Source organism: Salvelinus alpinus, chromosome 35 (genome assembly GCF_045679555.1).
Source record: "Salvelinus alpinus chromosome 35, SLU_Salpinus.1, whole genome shotgun sequence".
NCBI lineage: Eukaryota > Metazoa > Chordata > Actinopteri > Salmoniformes > Salmonidae > Salvelinus > Salvelinus alpinus.
The window spans coordinates 2811543-2830276 of NC_092120.1; the positions used below are offsets into that span (position 1 = coordinate 2811543).

At 42.4% G+C, this 18734-nt stretch overlaps 1 protein-coding gene across 4 annotated transcripts in view; it reads left to right on the forward strand.

Annotated features, from left to right (window-relative positions):
• The first annotated feature begins 8015 nt into the window (after window positions 1–8015).
• The window catches only part of LOC139563979 (FXYD domain-containing ion transport regulator 6-like), a 29782-nt gene continuing 19063 nt past the window's right edge, over window positions 8016–18734 (forward strand). Inside the window, exon 1 of one of the 4 annotated variants that reach the window (XM_071383090.1) lies at window positions 8016–8435. The gene's annotated coding sequence lies outside the window, so the exon portion shown is untranslated. The remainder of the gene's footprint in view (window positions 8436–18734) is intronic. The other 3 variants (XM_071383087.1, XM_071383089.1, XM_071383091.1) reach the window with 3 other exon arrangements.

Consider the following 18734-nt stretch of genomic DNA (forward strand, 5'->3'; position numbering starts at 1 on the left):
TGGCGGCCATCTCCTTTGGTGCCATTATTATGTCCAACCGGGTCATCAGCCAAATGTGAAGTCAATTGACTGCTCAATGGCGCTGCCCAGGTTGTCATTTATGCTATAATGGCACAGATTCAAAAATGAGTTCCCTATCTATCTCTATGGAAGGAATAGATAGAAAAGGGGTGTGTTCAATCGGTAAGCCTAACGAAGCTGTAGACGGAAGTAGGGGAGGTGCATCTGATAGCCAAAAGTCGGACACTAGCTAGGTTTCCATCTAAAATCTGGCGACAGATTTTCATGGGAATATTCTAAAATCCTCAAAGAAAATGTTCACATTTTCCCGCCAGTGGTGTTTCCACCAAACTGACATGTTGAGGATAAAAGTCAGTGCGTGATGACATGGTGCGCACACTTGGTTTTCATGTACCAAATAAAAATTGAATGTTAAATGTGTTTCCATTGCATTTTTAACTCTACCAATAGTTTTGTCACAAACTGTTGCATTAAGTAGCAAACGTGCTTACTCTTTGCATGTGCACTCTAGCCAACAGCTGGCAGACACAGTGCGGGTAGGTTAGTCTACATGAGATTATTATGGATAGACAGACTCAAATCTCTTGCCAATTTAATAAATGGATTTAATAAAGTTATCACTCGTCACTTTAAATAATGCCACTTTAATAATGTCTACATATCCTACATTACTCATATGTATATACCGTATTCTATACCATCTGCATCTTGCCTATGCCGCACGGCGATCGCTCATCCATATATTTATATGTACATATTCTTATTCATCCCTTTACATTTGTGTGTATAAGGTAGTAAATATGAATTTGTTAGATTACTTGTTAGATATTACTGCACTGCCGGAACTAGAAGCTCAAGCATTTCGCTACTCTCGCATTAACATCTGCTAACCATTTATTGATATTTTTATTTGTCAAACAGCAGTCAAGCATCGATCATCATGTCACCAGGAAAGGAGCATAAAGTTCATACCGTGCACTTTCACCACCCTGTGAAGTTCATCATTTATTTAATCTGTAGCCTAATAAACGACATGCTTTCCAGAGTCTTAGTGGGAGGACCACACACCATGTCATCGCGTGACTCCAAATTTACTTTGATTATTCTTTCAATATTTGCGCATAAAGGTGTTTCCACTGTCATTTCTCGCATAATTCATTTTATTGACACAAACAGATACCACCATGTCAAACCAACAAATTATGTGTTGGCATTTGTAAAATTGTACCGTAACTGTTTCCATGACAGCTGTCATGATTTATTTTAATAAGGTATGACTTTACTCCCATTAAAAACTGGATGAAAATGTGGTTAGTGTCACCAAACAACTGCATTACACTCAAAATAATTCGAATTCAGATGCTAATCTGGTTGACGACCCTAGTTAGCTAGCTAACCAAACCCATTATGATTGATAGCTAGCATGCAAGCTATCTTGACTGCTACATGCAACAATAACAGTCAAGTTTATTCTTAATGAATGTCTTAACAGTCCAAAACAACATATAAGCCTGTTAGATAAATTTATATTATGAAATGTACAGGCAAAATGCAAACCACTACAGAATCTGTCTATCTGGTTACACTTCCACATCCAGTTGAGCAGTGGCTCTCCCTGACGGAGACATCCCTTGAGTCCCGCTCAACATCCACTCGAGGGCTCCAAAATGGACTGTATAGCTCACCTGGACAGCCTGCCAGGGGGAGCCCTCGAGTGGATGTTGAACTGGATGCGGGACTACCGCCTCTAGTTCAACATCCACTTGAGGCTAATACTCAATGACTCGAGGGCTAGGCAGGCTACTCACAGTAGTAGGCCTACGTGGAAAAGTCTTGATGTGTGGGATAGCATGTAGCTAACTTTGTAGGGCCCAAGCCAAGTTGGCGTAACCTGTCGCTTCCAAGATGGCATAGCAGTTCAGACGTTCTTTTTTTGTCCTCGTCTTGTCGTGTCCTGTATATATATATATTTACACCTTTCTTCGCATATCTTTATATATTTTATTATCCAAGAACTCAACTACAAAAGCTTTCCTGCAACCCGCCTCACAAATTACAAAAAAAAAGTATTATTTACCTCAAATCTGAAAATCCACAGTGGAAGCTAGCCAGAGGCTAGCCAGAGGCTAACCAGAAGCTAACTAGAAGCTAGCCAGTAGCTGATCTGAAGCTGCCTAGAAGTTAGCCGGTTTGCTGGCTAGCGTTGGTGTTTCAGCTGCCCACGTTTGTGGTCTTCAGCTATTCCTTTAGCTCGATAATCTATCGGCACTTTTGTGCAACGCGACTCGGACCGGAGCATACCGGGACTATTTTTCTCAGTGTCCCCGGATTTCAGCCGCAGGCTCTGGACGTTTGCACCTTGATTTCACAGCTAGCTAGCTGCAAACCGTGTGACTATTGGCTTACGTCGATCCCGGAGCAAACTTAAATTATTCCGGAGCTAGCCAGCTGAGGCGTTCCATCAGCCACTCCTGGGCTACAGTCACCTATCCGGACCCGTTTTTTTTTTTTTTTTTTTTTGTTGCTGCAGATGCGGAGCCCCATCGGGCCTTCACGACTGACTGCCGACATTATCTGCCCGAGGGAGTTATCCAACTGGCACCTCCGTCGCAACGTTACCTGAACGCTCATCTGGGGCCCGCTAATCGTTAGCTGTCTTATCGGCTGCTATCTGAATAAGTATATCGGACAATTTTTCTTGGGTCACTATAACTATTTTGCCAATTGGATTGATCCCCTCTACCACACGGAACCCCACTAATCTACCGACGGAAACGCACGAGGTGTCTAAAAATAGACTTCCATCCTATGCTATCTTGCTACTGATAGCCATCTACCCGGCCAGCTGTCTGGATCGCCGTGACCCCAACCAACCTCTACTCACTGGACACTTATGATCACTCGATTAAGCATGCCTCTCCTTAATGTAAATATGCCTTGTCCATTGCTGTTCTGGTTAGTGTTTATTGGCTTATTTCACTGTAGAGCCTCTAGCCCTGTTCACTATACCATATCCAACCTCTCAGTTCCACCACCCACATATGCGATGACATCACCTGGTTTCAATGATGTTTCTAGAGACAATATCTCTCTCATCATCACTCAATACCTAGGTTTACCTCCACTGTATTCACATCCTGCCATACCTTTGTCTGTACATTATTCCTTGAAGCTATTTTATCGCCCCCAGAAACTTCCTTTTACTCTCTGTTCTAGTCGTTCTAGACGACCAATTCTCATAGCTTTTAGCCGTACCCTTATCCTACTCCTCCTCTGTTCCTCTGGTGATGTAGAGGTGAACCCAGGCCCTGCAGTACCTAGCTCCACTCCTATTCCCCAGGCGCTCTCTTTTGATGACTTCTGTAACCGTAATAGCCTTGGTTTCATGCATGTTAACATTAGAAGCCTCCTCCCTAAGTTTGTTTTGTTCACTGCTTTAGCACACTCTGCCAACCCGGATGTTTTAGCCGTGTCTGAATCCTGGCTTAGGAAGACCACCAAAAATTCTGACATTTTCATCCCTAATTACAATATTTTCAGACAAGATAGAACGGCCAAAGGGGGCGGTGTTGCAATCTACTGCAAAGATTGCCTGCAGAGTTCTGTTTCACTATCCAGGTCTGTTCCCAAACAATTTGAACTTCTACTTTTAAAAATCCACCTCTCTAAAAACAAGTCTCTCACCGTTGCCGCCTGCTATAGACCACCCTCTGCCCCCAGCTGTGCTCTGGACACCATATGTGAACTGATTGCCCCCCATCTATCTTCAGAGCTCGTGCTGCTAGGCGACCTAAATTGGAACATGCTTAACACCCCAGCCATCCTACAATCTAAGCTTGATGCCCTCAATCTCACACAAATTATCAATGAACCTACCAGGTACCACCCCAATTCCGTAAACACGGGTACCCTCATAGATATCATCCTAACCAACTTGCCCTCCAAATACACCTCTGCTGTTTTCAACCAAGATCTCAGCGATCACTGCCTCATTGCCTGCATCCGTAATGGGTCAGCGGTCAAACGACATCCACTCATCACTGTCAAACGCTCCCTGAAACACTTCAGCGAGCAGGCCTTTCTAATCAACCTGGCCGAGGTATCCTGGAAGGATATTGATCTTATCCCGTCAGTAGAGGATGCCTGGATATTTTTTTTAAATGCCTTCCTCACCATCTTGAATAAGCATGCCCCATTCAAGAAATTTAGAACCAGGAACAGATATAGCCCTTGGTTCTCTCCTGACCTGACTGCCCTTAACCAACAGAAAAATATCCTATGGCGTTCTGCATTAGCATCGAACAGCCCCCGTGATATGCAACTTTTCAGGGAAGCTAGGAACCAATATACACAGGCAGTTAGAAAAGCCAAGGCTAGCTTTTTCAAGCAGAAATTTGCTTCCTGCAACACAAACTCCAAAAAGTTCTGGGACACTGTAAAGTCCATGGAGAATAAGAACACCTCCTCCCAGCTTCCAACTGCACTGAAGATAGGAAACACTGTCCCCACCGACAAATCCACTATAATTGAGAATTTCAATAAGCATTTTTCTACGGCTGGTCAAGCTTTCCACCTGGCTACCCCTTCCCCGGTCAACAGCACTGCACCCCCCACAGCAACTCGCCCAAGCCTTTCCCATTTCTCTTTCTCCCAAATACAGTCAGCTGATGTTCTGAAAGAGCTGCAAAATCTGGACCCTTACAAATCAGCCGGGCTAGATAATCTGGACCCTTTCTTTCTAAAACTATCTGCTGAAATTGTTGCCACCCCTATTACTAGCCTCTTCAACCTCTCTTTCGTGTCGTCTGAGATTCCCAAAGATTGGAAAGCAGCTGCGGTTATCCCCCTCTTCAAAGGGGGGGACACTCTTGACCCAAACAGCTACAGACCCATATCTATCCTACCCTGCCTTTCTAAGGTCTTCGAAAGCCAAGTTAACAAACAGATTACCGACCATTTCGAATCCCACCATACCTTCTCCGCTATGCAATCTGGTTTCAGAGCTGGTCATGGGTGCACCTCAGCCACGCTCAAGGTCATAAACGATATCGTAACCGCCATCGATAGGAAACAATACTGTGCAGCTGTATTCATTGACCTGGTCAAGGCTTTTGACTCTGTCAATCACCGTATTCTTATCGGCAGACTCGACAGCCTTGGTTTCTCTAATGATTGCCTCGCCTGGTTCACCAACTACTTCTCTGATAGAGTTCAGTGTGTCAAATCGGAGGGTCTGTTGTCCGGGCCTCTGGCAGTCTCTATGGGGGTGCCACAGGGTTCAATTCTTGGACCGACTCTCTTCTCTGTATACATCAATGATGAAGCTCTTGCTGCTGGTGAGTCTCTGATCCACCTCTACGCAGATGACACTATTCTGTATACTTCTGGCCCTTCTTTTGACACTGTGTTAACAACCCTCCAGGCGAGCTTCAATGCCATACAACTCTCCTTCCGTGGCCTCCAATTGCTCTTAAATACAAGTAAAACTAAATGCATGCTCTTCAACCGATCGCTGCCTGCACCTGCCCGCCTGTCCAACATCACTACTCTAGACGGCTTTGACTTAGAATATGTGGACAACTACAAATACCTAGGTGTCTGGTTAGACTGTAAACTCTCCTTCCAGACTCACATCAAACATCTCCAATCCAAAGTTAAATCTAGAATTAGCTTCCTATTCCGCAACAAAGCATCCTTCACTCATGCTGCCAAACATACCCTTGTAAAACTGACCATCCTACCAATCCTCGACTTCGGTGATGTCATTTACAAAATAGCCTCCAATACCCTACTCAATAAATTGGATGCAGTCTACCACAGTGCCATCCGTTTTGTCACCAAAGCCCCTTACACTACCCACCACTGCGACCTGTACACTCTCATTGGCTGGCCCTCGCTTCATACTCGTCGCCAAACCCACTGGCTCCAGGTCATCTACAAGACCCTGCTAGGTAAAGTCCCCCCTTATCTCAGCTCGCTGGTCACCATAGCAGCACCTACCTGTAGCACGCGCTCCAGCAGGTATATCTCTCTGGTCACCCCCAAAACCAATTCCTCCTTTGGCCGCCTCTCCTTCCAGTTCTCTGCTGCCAATGACTGGAACGAACTACAAAAATCTCTGAAACTGGAAACACTTATCTCCCTCACTAGCTTTAAGCACCAGCTGTCAGAGCAGCTCATAGATTACTGCACCTGTACATAGCCCATCTATAATTTAGCCCAAACAACTACCTCTTTACCTACTGTATTCATTTATTTATTTTTGCTCCTTTGCACCCCATTATCTCTATCTCTACTTTGCACTTTCTTCCACTGCAAACCAACCATTCCAGTGTTTTTTTTTTACTTGCTATATTGTATTTACTTCGCCACCATGGCCTTTTTATATTTGTATTTATTTTTATATATATTTTGTTTGCCTTCACCTCCCTTATCTCACCTCACTTGCTCACATTGTATATAGACTTATTTTTCACTGTATTATTGACTGTATGTTTGTTTTACTCCATGTGTAACTATGGGTTGTTGTATGTATCGAACTGCTTTGCTTTATCTTGGCCAGGTCGCAATTGTAAATGAGAACGTGTTCTCAATTTGCCTACCTGGTTAAATAAAGGTGAAATAAATAAATAAATAACCAAGCGTAGCCTTTTGTTTTTTTTCCCAAGGTTTGTAATTTTCTTGTTTTGTTCTAACCTGGAACTGACTCTTCTGTTGCCTCTGTTTGAAACTGCTTGGCCAACCTTAGAGATAGAATAGGCTATACAGTAATCCCTCGTTTATCGCGGGGGTTACGTTCCGAAAATGACCCGCGATAAGTGAAATCCGCGAAATAGAAAACTTTTTTTTTTTTTACAATTAGCAACTATTACATGTATACAAATACAGTGACTCACGTGTAGGCCGTTTCGTCGACATTATGGGTTTAGGAGATGTTCGAAATTACAAGATAATTTGGCCAACTTAATGTAAATTTGCCAAGCTGTTTTATGTACGTACACATAACTGCACGAGACGACAAAATGATAGCACAATTCGTAGCATGTTTTGATACAAGAAGCGGGAGTGAGTTTTTAGCGAATCAGAATGCAGAGCACAATGCACCAAAAAAAAAAAAAAAATGCATTATGAAAATCCGCGAAATAGCGAATCCACGATAAGTGAACCGCGAAGTGGCGAGGGATCACTGTAGCCCACTTTCTGGCATGCTTAGGAAATAATTTTACTCCCACTGAATGTTACCTCACTCAGACTTAACATACAGTGCTAAACTTGTTTTGAACTGTGAAATAATTATGGAAAATATCTCAAAATGCCAAATAACTGCACACAATTGTTATGTTATTAAACAGCCTAAAACCGATTTCAGGGCAGCCTAAGCAGCCAATAGTTGGCGCTATATCTGCACTACTGTCAAGGATTGATGTGCCTTCCCGGTAATACCCTCGTGTCCCCCCATGGAGTGGCTCGTAGTTGTATATAACGCAACCCCCATTCAGCTGCAAAGGCATCATCAAAGATTTGTATAACTAACCCAAGATAGACCACAGGCTGTCGTTTCCAATGGGAGCAAATGAATCATAGTGGGCAGAACAAGCAAGCGTTCTATCCTGTATTTTCGATTTAGGATGGTGCACACCCTTGACTGAACACGGTGTACAACAAATTGTTGGAAAATTGTGTTTAATTAGTACACATTTACCCCGTTTTTAAGCAGCTCGACATTAAAGATGGTTAATGATGTTGATTATGCCTTTGCAGTCTGAATGGAGGATGCTCTATTTACGAGCCGGTCCACAGGGGACACGAGTGTATTACCGGCAATGCACATTAAACCGGCAATGCACATTAAACCTCGACGATAGTGGCGCTAGATATGCACTATCGGCTGCCTAGGATAGATTCAGGGGTGTGCTCCCTCAGTCCGCACACAGTTCATGCATTTAAAATGTTACACACGTTTTCCAACACTATAGCAATTCGGTGACTGAATCTGCGTTTGTTTGGGGAAAACAAACATCAAAATAGAGTTGGTGGTTAGGTTGTTTACCTCTCAGTAGCTGGGTAATTTTTGAGGGCCGATTGCGTTTCTTCTCAGACCAACCCCTAACCCCCTCCCCCCTCTTTCCCCCGCCAGACGCTCAGATATACTAGACTACGAAAACTTTGCTGGATGTTTCAGGAGAAACATTTCAGGACCAGATTTTAATTATTTTTAATAAATGTATGTACACTAAGTACGCTCATTAAATCGTGTTTTACAAAGGGGACTTTTTGTGTCGGTAAATTAGAACACTAGAAACATTGTTTCTGAAGGAGCGCACTGGGCAGAGGCAAGGCAGCGACCCCAAGCCTTTTTGTTATTCATCTAATCTCCACAGGCACCTCTTTTCCATTAATTGGACTTGTGACAGGTAATTTGTTTTCATTTGCCATACTTCTTTTACCAAAAGGTTCACATGTTTTGACGGGGAAAATTACAACTAGGCTACAACAACGTGACTGCTCTGACAGGCTGTTATACATGTGCTTTGGGGAAGAAAGCTGTTATTGACCTGTGCGTACAGCTTTAAAGTTTGTGTATAAATTGCTAAACTTATTTAAATAGCCTTGCAAGTAAGCCAATTTTTTCGTTGGTTTTAAGAACATTTAGACTACAGAATGTTCCCCATATCATTACATTTACAACGATTTGTAAATATCTTTGAGAGCACTTGACCATTTTGTAATTTATTTATTTCACCTTTATTTTATCAGGGAGTCATACTGAAACCAAGGTATATTTTACAGATGAGTCCTGAATTACAGAAAATACACGCATAAAAATGCAAAATGCACATAGAAAGAAAAACATGGTCATAAAAACAAACACATTCATCAGCAATAAGGTCATCAATCTTCTTTCAGGATTGCCCGAGAGTTTAGTTTAAGAACATCTAGTTTAAGAACATTTAAGCTTGTTCCACAAATAAGGTGCAAGAAAAGTAAATCAACTTTTAGTTAACTCATCAAAATGCTTTTTAAAAGACAGCTTTTCATCTATCCAGAAGCCCAGATATTTGTTAACAGGGACACGGATCAATTTGGACACCATCCAAAGTACATATTATCAGTTATATTTATGCGCACTAGAGAACAACATATGCTTAGTTTTACCTGCATTCAATACTAATTTCAGGTCAATAAGGTTTTTCTGTAAGACAATGAAGGTAGACTGTAGGTCAGATAGAGCCTGGTCAACCGTGGGGGCAATGGCATACACAACAGTATCATCAACATACAAGTGCAGGATAACATGTTTTACAGACAATATTGTTATTGTAAAAAGTACAGGGCCCAGAATCGACCCATGCGGGACACCTCTCGTTATATACAGGTAACCTGATTTAACACCATCAGTAGATACACATTGAGTTATATTGGTCAAGTGATTATTAAAGGGGTTACATGCAGCCTGGTCTCGGGCCAATTGAAGAAAGACTGAATTAGCAGAGAGTGATCAACAGTATCAAAAGCCTTTGGAAGGTCAATGAAGAGGGCAGCACAATGTTGCCTTTTATCCATACAGTAAACCACATAACTAGGGATGCAGCAGAGGTAATGCTATGACATGGTCTAAAACACGATTGATGTACATTTAAAAAGGTAGGAAAGATCTTAGCTGAGAATTAATCAAGGGTTCAAATATTTTAGCTAGGCAAGACCGTTTAGAAATAGCATACATGACATAAGCCAATGACTGTATGGCAGCGATCATCAACTAGATTCAGCTGCGGGCCGATTTTTACTTGAGCGTATGGTCAGTGGGCCGGATAAGTAATTATAAATAATTTGTAGACCGCAAGAAGCCCAAACAGATACACTATATATACAAAAGTATGTGGACATCCCTTCAAATTAGTGGATTTGGCTATTTCAGCCACACCCGTTGCTGACAGGTGTATAAAATCGAGCACACAGCCATGCAGTCTCCATAGACAAACATTGTCAGTTGAATGGCCTTACTGAAGAGCTCAGTGACTTTCAACGTAGCATCATCATAGGATGCCACCTTTCCAACAATTCAGTTTGTCAGATTTATGCCCTGCTAGAACTTCCCGGCCAACTGTAAGTGCTGTTATTGTGAAGTGGAAATGTCTAGGAGCAACAACGGCTCAGCTGCGAAGTGGTAGGCTACACAAGCTCACAGAATGGGACCGCTGAGTGCTAAAGCGTGTAAAAATCATCTCATCGGTTGCAACACTCACTACTGAGTTACAAACAGCCTCTGGAAGCAACGTCAGCACAATAACTGTTCGTCGGGAGCTTCACAAGCCTGAGATCACCATGCGCAATGCCATGCGTCAGCTAGATTGGTGTAAAGTTTGCTGCCATTGGACTTTGGAGAAGTGGAAACACGTTCAAATCAAACTTTATTTGTCACATGCGTCGAATGCAACAGGTGTAGACCTGGCTGTGAAATGCTTACTTACAGGCCCTTAACCAGCAGTGCAGTTCAAGAAAGAGTTAAAGTATTTACAAAATAAACTAAAGTAAAAAAAATAATAAAATAACGAGGCTATATACAGGGAATACCGGTACCGAGTGAATGTGCAGGGGTACAGGTTAGTCGAGGTAATGTAGGTAGGGGTGTACTTGTAGGTAGGGGTGAAGTGACTATGCATAGATAATAACCAGCGAGTAGCAGCAGTGTAAAAACAAATGGGGGTGGGGGATGTCAATGTAAATAGTCCGGGTGGCCATTTGATTAATTGCTCCGCAGTCTTATGGCTTGGGGGTAGAAGCTGTTAAGGAGCCTTTTGGTCCAAGACTTGGCGCTCCGGTACCGCTTGCCATGCAGTAGCAGAGAGAACCGTCTATGACTTTGGTCTCTGGGCTTTCCTCTGACACCGCCTGGTATATAGGTCCTGGATGGCAGGAAGCTTTGCCCCAGTGCCGTACACACTACCTGGTTAGGGTGCTCTCTCTGGTGCAGCTGTAGAACTTTTTGAGGATCTCGGGACCCATGCCAAATATTTTCCGTCTCCTGAGGGGGGGAAGGTGTTGTCGTGCCCTCTTCACGACTGTATTGGTGTGTTTGTGGACAACAAGGAACTTAACTCTCCACCCGCTCCACTACAACCCCGTCGATTTTAATGGCGGCCTGTTCGGGCCAGCCTTTTCCTGTAGTCCACAATCAGCTCCTTTGTCTTGCTCACACTGAGGGAGAAGTTCTTGTCTTGGCACCACACTGCCTGGTCTCTGACCTCCCTATAGGCAGTCTCATCGTTGTCGGTGATCAGGCCTACCACTGTTGTGTCGTCAGCAAACTTAATGACGGTGTTGGAGTCGTGTTTGAACAGGGAGTACAGAAGGGGAAGTCCAGGATCCAGTGGCAGGGAGGTGTTTAGTCCCAGGGTCCTTAGATTAGTGATGAGCTTTGTGGGCACTATGGTGTTGAATGCTGAGCTGTAGTTAATGAACAGCATTCTCACATAGGTGTTTATTTTGCCCAGGTGGGAAAGGGCAGTGTGGATTGAGATTGTGTCATCTGTGGATTTGTTGGGGTGGTATGTGAATAAAAATATATATATATAATTCTTCACATTTTCAAGCAGTCCGTTTTATATTTTCCAACGTGGCTATACATTTGGGTGAGGTTTTATTTTCGCCTGAGTAGCCTCATTTCACTGCCAAAAATAAAATTAAACCAACTAGTGTTCAGCGAAATAACAACGCAATGTCAAATACAGCTAGCCTAGTCAAATAATTAACATCCAATCACATTAACCGTTACTCTCTCGCGGGAATTCCAGAAATGGTCCATATGTGGCCAAACGTAGCTGCTGCTCATTCCGTTTGCTCGAAAATTGGTGAATGGTTAAAAAAAAGTAAGGCCTGCGTCCATAGAGACACATACCAGCTCTATGGTAGTACTGCTACTACCAGCAGTACTACACCTGTACCTGTCAACGACACAACTTGTTCTGCTTCCACGAGCCCATCCAATGCTAGCATAAGTATTTCTACATTTGCTGTTAGCCCAGCTAGCATGGACACTGATAGTTGTGAATCTGATGCAGCCGAAGAGCTACTGCCCCCTTACCCGGGAAAGCACCGAACAGCAGATGGGGACATTGGACCATCGAAGAGGCGCAAATATGATGAGAACTACATTGATTTGGGGTTCACTTATATTTGGAGTATTGCCTTTCATCAGTCACAGTGTGTTATATGTGCAAAAGTACTATCTCACAACTCAATGAAACCTTCACTCTGGCGCAGACATTTAGAAGCAAAACATGCCAAAACATGCCTGAAAAATGTTTTTTTATGCGAGAATTAAGACGACTTTAGATTAGTAAGACATATAAATGCAACAGATACCATTAATAAGAAGGGGCTAAAAGCGTCTTATATGGTGAGCTACCGAGTGGCTAGAACAGGCAAGCCCCATACTATTTTGGAGGACTTAATTCTTCCAGCTGCTGGGGGAAAAGGCCAAAAAAACTATACAGACAATGCCTTCATCAAACAACACTGTTTCACGACGCATCAGTGACATGGCAGGACATGTTTTGAAACAATTACTGCTTCGCATACAAGCCAGTGAATTCTATGCGTTACAGCTGGATGAGTCAACAGACGTGGCGGGCCTGGCACAGCTCCTGGTATATGTCCGTTATGTATATGGGGGGTCAATTAAGGAGGACATCCTCTTCTGCAAACAAGGACAACAGGAGAGGATATTTTTTAAGTACTGGACAGCTTTGTGACATCAAATGGACTTTGGTGGTCAAGATGTGTTGGTATCTGTACTGATGGCGCAAAAGCCATGACAGGGAGACGTAGTGGAGTGCAAGCAGTTTCTCCCAACGCCACTTGGGTACACTGCAGCATCCACTGAGAGGCACTTGCTGCCAAGGGAATGCCTGACAGCTTGAAAGACGTTTTGCACACTACAGTGAAAATGTAGTTTGGGCAAAGCCCCTGAACTCTCGTGTTTTTTCTGCAATATGCAATGATATGGGCAGTGACCATGTAATGCTTTTACAACATACAGAAGTGTGCTGGTTATCAAGGGGCAATATATTGACACGAGCTTAATGTTTTCTTTACTGACCGTCATTTTCTCTTGTCTGACCGTTTGCATGATGACGGGTTTCTCACACGACTGGCCTATCTGGGTGTTGTTTTTCTCGCCTGAATGATCTGAATCTAGGATTACAGGGACTCTCCGCAACTATATTCAATGTACGGGACAAAATTGAGGCTATGATTAAGTTGGAGCCCTTCTCTGTCTGCATTAACAAGAACAACACACGGGTCTTTCCATAATTGTATGATTTTTTTTGTGTGCAAATTAACTCAAGCTTACGGATAATGTCAAATGTGATATTGCGAAGCACCTGAGTGAGTTGGGTGCGCAATTACGCAGGTACTTTCCCGAAACGGATGACACAAACAACTGGATTCGTTATCTCTTTCATGCCCTGGCTTCAGTCCACTTACCGAATAGGAGTGCCTCATCGAAGTTGCAACAAGCGGTTCTGTGAAAATTGAATTTAATCAGAAGCCACTGCCAAATTTTGGGATTTTTGAACACTGATGCCCTTTGCAAACACATACCTATGTGAGAGTGGATTCTCGGCCCTCACTAGCATGAACACTAAATACAGGCACAGACTGTGTGAAAAATGATTTAAGACTGAGACTCTCTCCAATACAACCCAACATTGCAGAATTATGTGCATCCTTTCAAGCACACCCTTCTCATTAACCTGTGGTGAGTTATTCACAATTTTCGATGAACAAATAAGGTTTTATATGTAAGATGGTTAAATAAAGAGCAAACATGTAGGTATTACAGACTTTGTCAGTGAGAGCTTGACAATGTCAGTGAATACACTTGCTAGTTGGCAGTTCTCTGGAGTGATGACTCACACATCACCATCTGGCAGTCCGACGGACAAACTTGGGTTTGGGAGGTGCCAGGAGAACGCCACCTGCCCGAATGCATAGTGCCAACTGTAAAATTTGGTGGAGGAGGAATAACGGTCTGGGGCTGTTTTTCATTAATTGGGCTAGGCCCCGTAGTTCCAGTGAAGGGGGATCTTAACACTGACATTCTAGACGATTCTGTGCTTCCTTTGTGGCAGCAGTTTGGGGAAGGCCCTTTCCTGTTTCAGCATGACAATCCCCCCCGTGCACAAAGCGAAGTCCATACAGAAATTGTCTGTCGAGATCGGTGTGGAAGAACTTGACTGGCCTGCACAGAGCCCTGACCTCAACCCCATCAAACACCTTTGGGATGAATTGGAATGCCAACTGCGAGCCAGGCCTAATTGCCCAACATCAGTGCCCGACTTCACTAATGCTTTTGTGGCTGAATGGAAGCAAGTCCCTGCAGCAATGTTCCAACATCTAGTGGAAAGCCTTCCCAGAAGAGTGTAGGCTGTTGTAGCAGCGAAGGGGGGACCAACTCTATATTAATGCCCATGATTTTTGACTGAGATGTTCAACGAGCAGGTGTGCACATACCTTTGGTCATGTAGTGTATAATATTTGAGTAAAACATAATCTGTTCAAACCTTGCTTAAACTTGTATATGGTCACATATCTCTCTATTATGCGTGGGAATACTTTGGAACAGATTTACAAAATGAAAATCACTTGCTTTAGTTTTTACAGTTTTTTTTTTGCTTAGAAAACTTAGGTGGCCAAATGAAATCACCCGGGAGCCACATTCGGCCCCAAGCCACCAGTTGGCATAGACCTGCTGTACCATAAATGTTAAAACTGACTGGGTTAACAGTTTCGGTGCTTGTAGTAGCCTAGTCTGCTTTTCTTACTTTTTATTTGTCCTTTTCAGTTCAGGCAAAATGCAATAACCTCAACTCTCTAGGCATGGGAAGTAGCTATTTATAGCCTAATGGGCTAGATGAAAACCATGACTGAGGTTAATAGTATTTTCTAAGAATAACTTAGTTTAAACTTTGTTTACTTGAGGGTGAGCCTAGTCTTCTTTAAAGTAGAATGCTGTAACAAACACGAGTATTGTCCTTTGTTATAACTCTTGCAGCATTTGGTAGATTAAGATATTGATTGGCAGTCCTTTGTTGTTAATCCTGTTCTTATCCCTGGTTTGAGTGTTTAAATCCCTGTTTCTCTCTAAACCATGCCACACTGCTCCAACTCAGAAACCTTAAGTATGAGTAGTTATAGTCGCCTTATGGAACAGCTTCTCTATGCCTTGGGCTAGGGATGGAACAGATAGGGTCTGTGCCAAAAGATGAGCTCTGATCAGAGTCAGTGGGGCTAATCGTTTTAATCACTGTCATATTATTATATTAACTACAGTGACGGCCATCTGATGCCCATCACAGTATGGTATTCCTTCATATGGAAATCTACATAATGTATAGTATGAGTTCTGCCACCTCATCTGCTGCCAGAGTAGTTCTTAATTATCATATTTCAGTTGTACAGAAGTTGGACAGAAGTCCTGAGGACAGTGACTTAATCTGACAGGTGATGCAGTGAATACATAATTAGATATATAATATGGCTAATTTGTATGTTCACCGTTCAATTCTCCCAAAATCCCACATTCATGTTCTGCACATGAATCAAATATGCTCACAGTTCCCTAGAGATTAGTGTCAGGTGAGTACATTCTTCTGCAGCACTCCAACAAACAAGATTTTGTTTAAAGAAACATTTAGGCTTACAGTTGAAGTTGAAAGTTTACACACAGTTAGGTTGGAGTCATTAAAACTCATTTTTCAACCACTCCACAAATTTCTTGTTAACAAACTATAGTTTGGGCAAGTCGGTTAGGATATCTACTTTGTGCATGACACAAGTAATTTTTCCAACAATTGTTTACAGACAGATTATTTCACTTATAATTCACTGTATCACAATTCCAGTGGGTCAGAAGTTTATATACACTAAGTTGACTGTGCCTTTAAACAGCTTGGAAAATTCCAGAAAATTGTCATGGCTTTAGAAGCTTCTGATAGGCTAATTGACATCATTTGAGTCAATTGGAGGTGTACCTGTGGATGTATTTCAAGGACTACCTTCAAACTCAGTTCCTCTTTGCTTGACATTCATGGGAAAATCAAAAGAAATCAGACAAGACCTCAGAAAAAAAATTGTAGACCTCCACAAGTCTGGTGCATCCTTTCAGCAATTTCCAAACACCTGAAGGTACCACGTTCATCTGTACAAACAATAGTATGCAAGTATAAACAACATGGGACCACGCAGCCGTCATACCGCTCAGGAAGGAGATGCGTTCTGTCTCCTAGAGATGAACGTACTTTGGTGCAAAAAGTGCAAACAAATCCCAGAACAACAGTAAAAAGGACCTTGTGAAGATGTTGGAGGAAACGGCTACAAAAGTACCTATATTGACATAACCTGAAAGGCCGCTCAGCAAGGAAAAAGCCAGACTACTAGTTTGCAACTGCACATGTGGACAAAGATCTTACTTTTTGGAGAAATGTCCTCTGGTTTGATGAAACAAAAATAGAAGTGTTTGGCCATAATGACCATCGTTATGTTTGGATAAAAAAGGGGGAGGCTTACAAGCCGAAGAACACCATCCCAGCCGTGAAGCATGGGGGTGGCAGCATCATGTTGTGGGGGTGCTTTGCTGCAGGAGGGACTGGTGCACTTCACAAAATAGATTGCATCATGAGGAAGGAAAAGTATGTGGATATATTGAAGCAACATGTCAAGACATCAGTCAGGAAGTTAAAGCTTGGTCACAAATGGGTCTTCCAAATGGACAATGACCATACTTCCAAAGTTGTGGAAAAACGTCTTTAGGACAACAAGGTCAAGGTATTGGAGTGGCCGTCACAAAGCCCTGACCTCAATCCTATAGAAAATCTGTGGGCAGAACTGAAAAAGCGTGTGCGAGCAAGGAGGCTTACAAACCTGACTCAGTTACACCAGCTCTGTCAGGAAGAATGGGCCAAAATTTCCCCAACTTATTGTGGGAAGCTTGTGGAAGGCTACCCAAAACGTTTGACCCAAGTTAAACAATTTAAAGGCAATGCCACCGAATACTAATTGAGTGTATGTAAACTTCTGACCCACTGGGAATGTGATGAAAGAAATAAAAGCTGACATGAATCATTATTTCTACTGTTATTCTGACATTTCACATTCGTAAAATAAAGTGGTGATCCTAGCTGACCTTAAACAGGGACATTTTACTAGGATTAAATGTCAGGAATTGTGAGAAACTGAGTTTAAATGTATTTGGCTAAAGTGTATGTACACTTCCGACTTCAACTGTATCTGCTCTCTGTAACAAAACTCAGGACACTTTCTGCCTAGAGTGCCAATGCCTCCACAAACAACACTCCAGTGTGGGAGTTTTGGTTTAAGAGCCACAACCGGTAAACACATGATGGAGAAAATCTAGAAGGGCTTGGACAAACATCTGTAGAAAGAATGGTCTATGTGTGAAAAACAGACTGTAGCGGTGTGCGGCATGCCGTCGTGAGCAGTGGACTGCACATTCCAGCTGAGAAAAAAAGATGAGTTACAGTGCCTTCAAAAAGTATTCACAACCCTTGACATTTTCCAATTTCTTTTGTTACATACTGAATTTCAAATGGATGAAACTTAGATTTGTTTGTCACTGGCTTACACACAATACCCCATAATGTCAAAGTGGACTTATGTTTTTTTAATAATTTTTTTTACAAATCAATTAAAAATGAAAAGTGGAAATTTCTTGAATCAATAATTATTCAACTCCTTTGTTATGGCAAGCCTAAATAAGTTCAGGAGGAAAAAATGTGCTTAACAAGTCCCTTAACAAGTTGCATGGACTCACTCTGTGTGCAATAAAAGTGTTTAACATGATTTTTTTGAATGACAACCTTATCTGTACCCCACACATACAATTATCTGTAAGGTCCCTCAGTAGAAGAGTGAATTTTAAACACGGATTCAAACACAAAGACCAGGGAAGTTTTCCAATGCCTCGCAAAGAAGGGCACCTACTGGTAGATGGGTCAAAAAATGTATATATTTTTTTAAAAGCACACATTGAATATCCCTTTGAGCATGGTGAAGTTATTTATTACACTTTGGATGATGTATCAATACACCCAGTCACTACAAAGATATAGGCGTCGTTCCTAACTCAGTTGCCGGAAATGAAGGAAACCGCTCAGAGATTTCAGCATGAGGCCAGTGGTGATTTTAACAGTTACTGAGCTTAATGGCTGTGATAGGAGGGAACTGGGGATGGATCAGCAACATTGTAGTTATTTCACAATATTAACCTAATTAACAGTGAAAAGAAGGAAGCCTGTACAGAATAAACATATTCCAAAACATAACCCTGTTTGCAACAAGGCACTAAAGTAATACTGCAAAAAATGTTTCGAAGCAATTCACTTTTTGTGCTGAATACAATGTGTTTTGTTTGGGGCAAATCCAATACAGCACATTACTGAGTACCGCTCTCCATATTTTCAAGCATAGTGGTGGCTGCATCATGTTATGAGTATGCTTGTAATCGTTTAGGACTAGGGAGCTTTTCAGGATAAAAAATAAATGGAATGGAGCTAAGCACCGGCGAAATTCTAGATGAAAACCTGGTTGTCTGCTTTACACCAGACACTGGGAGATGAATTCAGCTTTCAGCAAGAGAGTAACCTAAAACACAAGCCACATCTACAATGGAGTTGCTTACCAAGAAG